General features: G+C 47.9%; 1 long non-coding RNA gene across 2 annotated transcripts; it reads right to left on the bottom strand.

Moving 5' to 3' along the window:
* Window positions 1–4,800: 4,800 nt before the first annotated feature.
* Window positions 4,801–7,732, bottom strand: LOC125754769 (uncharacterized). 2 transcript variants are annotated; one of them, XR_007409584.1, is made up of 2 exons: window positions 7,443–7,732; window positions 4,801–6,597 (listed from the first exon to the last, which is right to left on the bottom strand). It is a non-coding gene; the product is annotated as an uncharacterized LOC125754769 (long non-coding RNA). The 2 variants fall into 2 exon arrangements; XR_007409583.1 differs by having other exon boundaries at window positions 4,801–6,191.
* Between the last annotated feature and the right edge of the window lie 254 nt (window positions 7,733–7,986).

Genomic DNA, 7,986 nt, shown 5'->3' with positions numbered 1-7,986 from the left:
AGGAGAAAACGCAAAGCATCCGCGGTTGAACTTGGCCACAGCAAGTTTATGCAAGGTACATCCATGAAGGCAAAAGAAACAAAAGCAAAAATGAACTATTGTGACTTCATCAAGATAAGAAACTTTTGCACAGCAAAGGATACAGTCACCAAAACTAAAAACAACCTTCAGCATGGGAGAAGATATATGCAAAAGACGTATCAGATAAAGGGCTAGTTTCCAAGATCAATAAAGAACTTCTTAAAATCAACACCAAAGAGACAAACAATCCAATCATGAAATGGGCAAAAGACATGAAGAGAAATCTCACAGAGGAAGACATTGACATGGCCAAAATGCACATGAAAAAATGCTCTGCATCACTTGCCATTAGGGAAATACAAATCAAAACCACAATGAGATAGCACCTCACACCAGTGAGAATGGAGAAAATTAACAAGGCAGGAAACCGCAAATGTTGGAGAGGATGCGGAGAAAAGGGAACCCTCTTACACTGTTGGTGGGAATGTGAACTGGTGCAACCACTCTGGAAAACTGTGTGGAGGTTCCTCAAAGAGTTAAAAATAGACCTGCCCTACGACCCAAAAATTGCAGTGTTGGGGATTTATCCCAAATATTCAGATGCAATGAAACGCGGGGACACCTGCACCCCGATGTTTATAGCAGAATGTCCACAATAGCCAAACTGCGGATGGAGCCATGGTGTCCATCGAAAGATGAATGGATAAAGAAGATGTGGTTTATGTATACAATGGAATATTACTCAGCCATTAGAAACGACAAATACCCACCATTTGCTTCAAAGTGGATGGAACTGGAGGGTAGTATGCTGAGTGCAGTAAGTCAATCGGAGAAGGACAAACTGTATGTTCTCATTAATTTGGGGAATATAAATAATAGTGAAAGGGAATATAAGGGAATGGAGAAGAAACGTGTGGGAAATATCAGAAAGGGAGACAGATCATAAAGACTCCTACCTCTGGGAAATGAACTAGGGGTGCTGGAAAGGGAGGAGGGCGGGGGGTGGGGGTGAATGGGTGACGGACACTGAGGGGGACACTTGACGGGATGAGCACTGGGTGTTATTCTGTATGTTGGTCAATTGAACACCAATAAAAAATAAATTTGGGATCCCTGGGTGGCGCAGCGGTTTGGTGCCTGCCTTTGGCCCAGGGCACGATCCTGGAGACCCGGGATCGAGTCCCACATCGGGCTCTCAGTGCATGGAGCCCGCTTCTCCCTCTCCCTCTGTCTGTGCCTCTGCCTCTCTCTCTCTCTCTCTCTCTCTCTCACTGTGTGCCTATCATAAGTAAATAAAAATAAATAAAAATAAAAAAATTTATTTAAAAAAAAGACCAAACAACTAAATATTTATGCTGCCAACATGGGAGTACCTAAATATACAAACCAATTAACAACAAACGTACAGGAACACACTGATAATAATACAATGATAGGGGATTTTAACACCCACTTATGTCATGGACCGATTGTCTATGCAGAAAATCAACAGGGGAACAACAGCCTTGACACACTGGACCACAGGGACTCAACAGATATAGTCTGAACATTTCTTCCTAAAGCAGAATACACATTCCTTTCAAGTGCACATGGGACATTCTCCAGAACAGATCATATCATGGCCCACAAATCAGCCCTCAACAGGTACAACAGGTACAAGAAGGTTGGTATCACACCATATACATTTTTGGACAATGAGGCTATGAAACTCAAAGTCGACAGTAAGAACAAATTTGGACAGACCAAAAATACGTGGAGATTATGAACATCCTACTAGAGAATGAATGGAGCAACCAGGAATTTAAAGAGGAAATTTAAAACAAATGAAATTGAAAACATGTTTCTCCAAACCTCTGGGATGTAGCAAAGGCAGTCCTAAGAGGGAAGTACATAGCAATACAGGCCTACCTCAAGAAACAAGAAGTCTCCAATACACAACCTAACCCTACACCTGAAGGAGCTGGTAAAGGAATAGCAAACAAAGCCTACAGAAGAAGGGAAAAAATAAAGATGAGAGCAGAAATAAACAATACAGAAACAACAAAACAGTAGAATGGAATAGCGAAACTAAGAGCTGGTTCTTCAAAATAATTAATAAAATGGATCAAGCCCTAGCCAGCCTTATCAACGAGAAAAGAGAAATGACATAAATAAATAAAATCACAAATGAGAGAAGAGAGATCTCAATCAACACCAGAAAAATAAGACAATTATAAGGGAATACTATGCAAGATTATACGCTAACAAACTGGGAGAACTGGAAGAAATGGACAAATCCCTAGAAATGTGTAAACGAGCAAAACTGAAATAGGAAGAAATAGAAAATATGAACAGAACCATAACTAGGAAAGAAATTGAATCAGCAAGGCTACTGGGTGCCTCAGTGGTTGAGCATGTGCTTTGGCTCAGGTCATGATCCCGGGGTCCTGGGGGAGCACGTCCCACATCAGGCTCCCTGCATGGAGCCTCATTTATCCCTGCCTATACCTCTGCCTCTCTGTGTCTCTCATGAATACATAAAGGTGAAGCCACTGTGGAAAACAGTCTGGAGGGTCCTCGAGAAGTTAAAAATAGGGGATCCCTGGGTGGCACAGCCGTTTGGCACCTCCCTTTGGCCCAGGGCGTGATCCTGGAGACCCGGGATCGAATCCAACATCGGACACCCAATACATGTAGCCTGCATCTCCCTCTGCCTGTATCTCTGCCTCTCTCTCTGTGACTATCACAAAAAAACTTAAAAAAAAGAAGTTAAAAATAGAGCTACCCTACGATACCAAAATTGCACAGCTAGGTATTTACCCTGAGGATACAAAAGTAGTTTAGTAGATTTGAAGAGGAACACACAGCCTAGTGTTGGTAGCAGCATTATCAACAACAGCGAAACTGTGTATACATCCCAGATGTCCATCGACAGATGAATGGGCAGAGACGATGTGGTAAATATACACACTGCGACATCACTCGGTCATCAGAAGGGATGAAAGGAAGCCATTTACAATGACGTGGGAGAAGTGGAAGGGACCTATGCTAAATGAACTCAGTCAGTCAGAGAAAGACAGATACCAAATACCATACAATTGCATTCACATGTGAATTTTAAGAAACCAAACAAACTGGCAAAGGGGCCAAGGGAGGGATGAGAGATGCAAACCAAGAAACACATTTTAACCACAGTGAATAAACTAATAAATACCAGAGGAAGGAGGGGAGATGGGGAATCAGGGGATGGGGATAGTGGAGGTCACCTCTGACCAGAACCAGGCGTTGGATTCAAGGGTTGAATCACTATGTGTAAACCTGAAACTACATCATACTGTGTTTATAAAGAGGAATTCAAATAAATCTTTAAAATAATAATTGGGAGTATAGAGGAAACATGTGCACACAAGAGATAAAGTCAGAAAGGCAACTGAAAATCCAAACAAAGAGTCTTTAGAGCCACAAATCCCCTCCTTAGCTCAGCTCAGGAGAATCCTGCCATGCCTATTCTCACCCCAGCAGAAGCATGGATTTTGATTCTCTGGGGAGACCACTGACTTGGTGGAGTCAGGCTATCTTTGAACCCAAAACCTAAATAGAGTGCATAAAACTAAACTGCCCAAGATGCTAGGAGTCCCAGTGCAGGCACATGCCAAGACACAAACTCTAACCATACACAGACATAAGCCTAACCCTCCACTTAAGTCTAATGTTAACATAACCCTTCAACAAGAACTATCACTAATCAAAAACCAAACCCAAACCCCAAGACCGAAACACATTCACTGAACCTCCCTGCCAACCCTCACCCTAACTCCTAAACCTATTCTAAACCCTTAACCCTGACCCTTATCTTAAATCTAACCCTAACCCTAACCTCTAACCCTAACCTTATCTTAATGTACTCAAATCCTATTCCTAACCTTAACCTGTACCCTAACCCTAACCCTCTAATACTAATCCTATCTCATATCCCAAAGTGTACCCTAAACCTATCCTAAAAGAAATCCCTAACCCACTGCCTAACCCTCTCTTACCCTTTTCCAAAACCGTGCCCTGACCCTGACCTAACCCTAACCATAACCCCTAATCAAACACTAACCCTAACCCTAGCCCTAACCCCTATCCTAAAACTAACCCTCGCCCTAACCCTAAACCTAGCCCTAACTTTAACTCTAAACCCTAAACCTAACCCCTAACCCTAACTCACACCCTAACCCCTAACCCCAACTGCAAACCTAGCCTAAACCTAACTCTAACCATAACCCAAACCCCAACTCGTAACCTCCTGCCCTAATCCCTAAAGTCTAAACCCTAACCCTAACTCTAACTCCTGTCCCTAATCCAAACCCCGATCCTAACTCCTAACAACTGAACCTTACCCTTATCCCTCACCCTAACCTTTAATCCATAACCATAAGCATAATCACTAACCCCTAACATCTAACCTAAGACTAACCACCAACTGCCTCCCCTCCCCTGTCTTACCATTCATTCTACCCATTCACTTACCCAGGGTTCTGAGGAGTCCCTTCTGACATGGACATGGCCCCCAACGGCGCCTCCAGAGTCCTCCAGGGGGTCCTGAGGAAGCCGGGCTCCTGTGAGTGGGGACGTGGCCCCACGTGTTCCTGAGTCATAGTCAGCGGGTCCTGAGGACCCGGGTCTCCTGTCAACCTGGATTATGCCTCACATACTCTGGAAGCCTCACAGCAGGTTCTCAGGATGCTGGAGGCTCTTGTCAGCCTGGACACGGACCCACGTCCCCCAGAAAACTCACAGTGGGTCCTGAGGAGGCTGTGGGTTCCTGTCAGCCTAGACGCAGCCTCATGTGTCCCGAAGCCAAAGTGCAGGTCCTGAGGAGGACATGGCCCCACATTTTCCTCAGCCTCACCATAAGACTTGAGGAGCTTGGGAGCTCCTGTCAGCACGGACGTGGCCCCAAATCATCCCGATCCTTCACAGTGTGTCCTGAGGAGGCTGGAGACTCCTGTCAGTGTGGATTCAGCATCCACATCTTCCTTAGGCCTCACCACAGGCTCTGACAAGGCTGGGGTCTTCTTTCTGCATGGACGCATCCCCATATTTCCTGAAGACTACACCGGGTGTCCTGAGGACATCAGCGTCTGTTGTGTGGACGTGGCCCCACGTCCTCCCAAAGCGACACCGCAGGTTCTGAATGGCTGGGGCTCCTGTCACTTTAGATGCTGCCCCCAGCTTCCAGAAGCCTCAACTTATGTCCTGAGGAGCCAGTTAGCTCCTGCCAGAGTGGACACAGCGCCACATCTTTCAGAAGCCTCCAGGCATGTCCTCAGGTGGCCCAGGGGCTCCTGTCAGCGTGGATGCAGGCCCACATCTTACTGAAGCCTCCCTGCGGGTCCTGAGGCAGCCCAGGGGCTCCTGTCAGGGTGGGTGCGGGCCCACAATTTCCTGAAGCCTCCCCGCAGGGCCGGAAGCGGCCCAGGGTCTCTTGTCAGGGTGGATGTTGTCTCACATCTTCCTGAAGCCTCACCGTGTGTCCTGAAGAGACTGAGGCTCCTGTCATCATGAACGCTGCCCAATATCCCCCTGAAGACTCTGCGTAGTTTCTGAGGAGGCTGTGGCTCATCCACGTGGATGTGTCCCCACGTCTTCCTCAGGCCTCCCCAGCACAGGCTGGCTCCTGTTAGTGCAGGCAAAGGAGGCCTACTGTGCATGCGTGCCCCCTGGGCGGTGCCTGGGCTCGGGCACCCACTGCGGGATGCTCAGTCGCTACAGGAGGCTGTGCAGGAGGCAGCGTGCCCGTCTCTGGGCCAACCTCTGCCTCCTTCCAGGCTCTAGCTGTGGCCTGTTATCTTCAGAAACATCTGCCTGAAAAAGAGCCCAACACCCGGCTTCCCCAAAAATACTTAAGGAGAAAGAATTGGAGCCCAAAGGACGCGAAATGAAATGTGGACCAGACTTTTACCACGTCCTGTAAAACTCACTCAACCCTCTTCCACTGTGGGCGGGACCGTGGGCTGCTGCAGGCACCCTGGAAACAGTGTGGAGGCTCCTCAGGAAGTTGCAAATAGAGCCGCCCTGCGACCAGCAGGTGTACGGCCTGGAGCTCACTCCGAAGATACAGATGCAGTGAGACGTGGGACAACTGCACCCCAATGTCCACAGCAGCGGGGTCCACGTTGCCACACTGTGGGAGGAGCCTCGGTGCCCTGTGGCAGATGAGGGATAAAGAGGATGGGAGATAGATGATGGTCATAGAAAGAGGAATGGTACTCAGCTATCAAAGAGAAGGAAATCTTGCCATTTGCAATGTCATGCATAGAACTAGAGGGATCATCCTAAGTGAAATAGGTCATTCGGAAAACAGAATGACCCTGTGGTGTCATTCATAGGTGGAATTAAAGAAGCAAAGCAGAACATCTGTGAAGGGAAGGAAAAACAAATAAGATGAACACAGATGCAGGAAATACAGACTCTTAATTATAGGAAACAAACTGAGTGTTGCTGCAGGGGAGGGGACGGGGGAGGGGATAACAGGGGACCAGCATGAAGGAGGGCACGTGATGTCACGACCACTGCGGTTATCTCCAACTGGTGAATCCCTGAATTCTTCCTCTGAAAGTATAATACACTATATGTTAATTAATTTGGTTTAGATTAAATTAATTTTAAAAAATCAGTTGTATCAGAGCACGTTTCCTTCTGGACACTCTGTTCTGCTCCTTCAGCTTATGCTGGGACCAACCCTCGTGGGTCTGGTTTGCTTAAGTAGGCGTCAGGCCTCATCCATGGACCAGCCCAAGGTTAGAACTCACGACCCCGTGATCAGGACCGGAGGTGAGGTCAGGAGCCGAATGCTTAACTTACAGAGCCAGGTGGGATCCCGAGGACAACACTGCTTTATCCTGTGTCTCTGTGACATCGTTTGAAATAGGAAAGTGCTGCGTCCCGCTCTGTCCTGCTTCTCCAATACTGATTTGCTGTCCGGGGTCATTTGTGGGGGCGGATGGATGTCACAGGGTTTTTTTTTTTCCTATTTATAGGATCTGCCACCATGATTTGACAGGAATGACATTGAAATTGAGGGTGGCTTCAGGAACTGCGGACATTTTCACAAGATGAGGCTCCCAACCCACGAGCCCAGGACGGCCTCCCAGAGCCTGGAATGGCTCAGTGCACAAGTCTTGTGCTCCTTTGGTTCAGTCTCATTATTTATTCTCTGTGATGCTCCTGAGAAGGGAGTCATGTCCGTCATTTCCTTCCTGAGTGCTCATTGTCAGGACACAGCAAGCCCAACAGTAGAATAAATACTGAGCCCAGGCCAAGGGCAGGAAGGCCCTATTAGAACAGCTCTCAATGCCCTTGAAGGCCCCATATCAAAATGTAAACAGAACTTTAGTAATTGATCCACCCTTCGGGAGTTCCCCGAGACCAGCTCTTAAAACTAAGCTAAAACCCACCTGGGGGTCCAAGTCCCTGCTCCACTGTGTCGGGTATACTTGGACACAAGCTCGAGCTTGTAAATAAACCCTCGTGTGTTTGCATCAGTGTCGGCTTCTGATGGTTTCTCGGATTCGCAATCTTGGGCTCAACAGTCTGAGATAAAAAACAAAAACAAAAACAAAAGAAGCTCGGACACAAGTCGAGTGAATGCAGGGTTCTGAGAAAAGAGGCGGAGACCCGGGGGCTTGGGGGCTCTTCTGTGGAGGCCCCAGCAGACTGGGGGGCGGGATGCTCAGCCCCAGAGCCAGAGGACCCAGCGTCCCCACCCGCATCCCACCCATCAGGGCCGGGTCTCAGGGAGCAGCACAGCACTGCCCGCTGGAGCCCAGAGACGCTGATGCCCACCACGCCTCTGCCCCCGCAGGTGCAACTCCCAGGGAGATGTGCACCTGACAATCAACACCACGGCCCATCCGCACACCCACACAGACCATTCGCTGCCACTAAGTTGTCGGACCACAGAGGCTGCAGAGCTTCAGCTCTGCCTGGAAAGTAGGGTCT

The sequence above is a fragment of the Canis lupus genome, unplaced genomic scaffold (genome assembly GCF_003254725.2).
Source record: "Canis lupus dingo isolate Sandy unplaced genomic scaffold, ASM325472v2 SANDYSCAFF111, whole genome shotgun sequence".
Lineage (NCBI taxonomy): Eukaryota > Metazoa > Chordata > Mammalia > Carnivora > Canidae > Canis > Canis lupus.
This window is presented reverse-complemented; position numbering and strand designations above follow the sequence as displayed.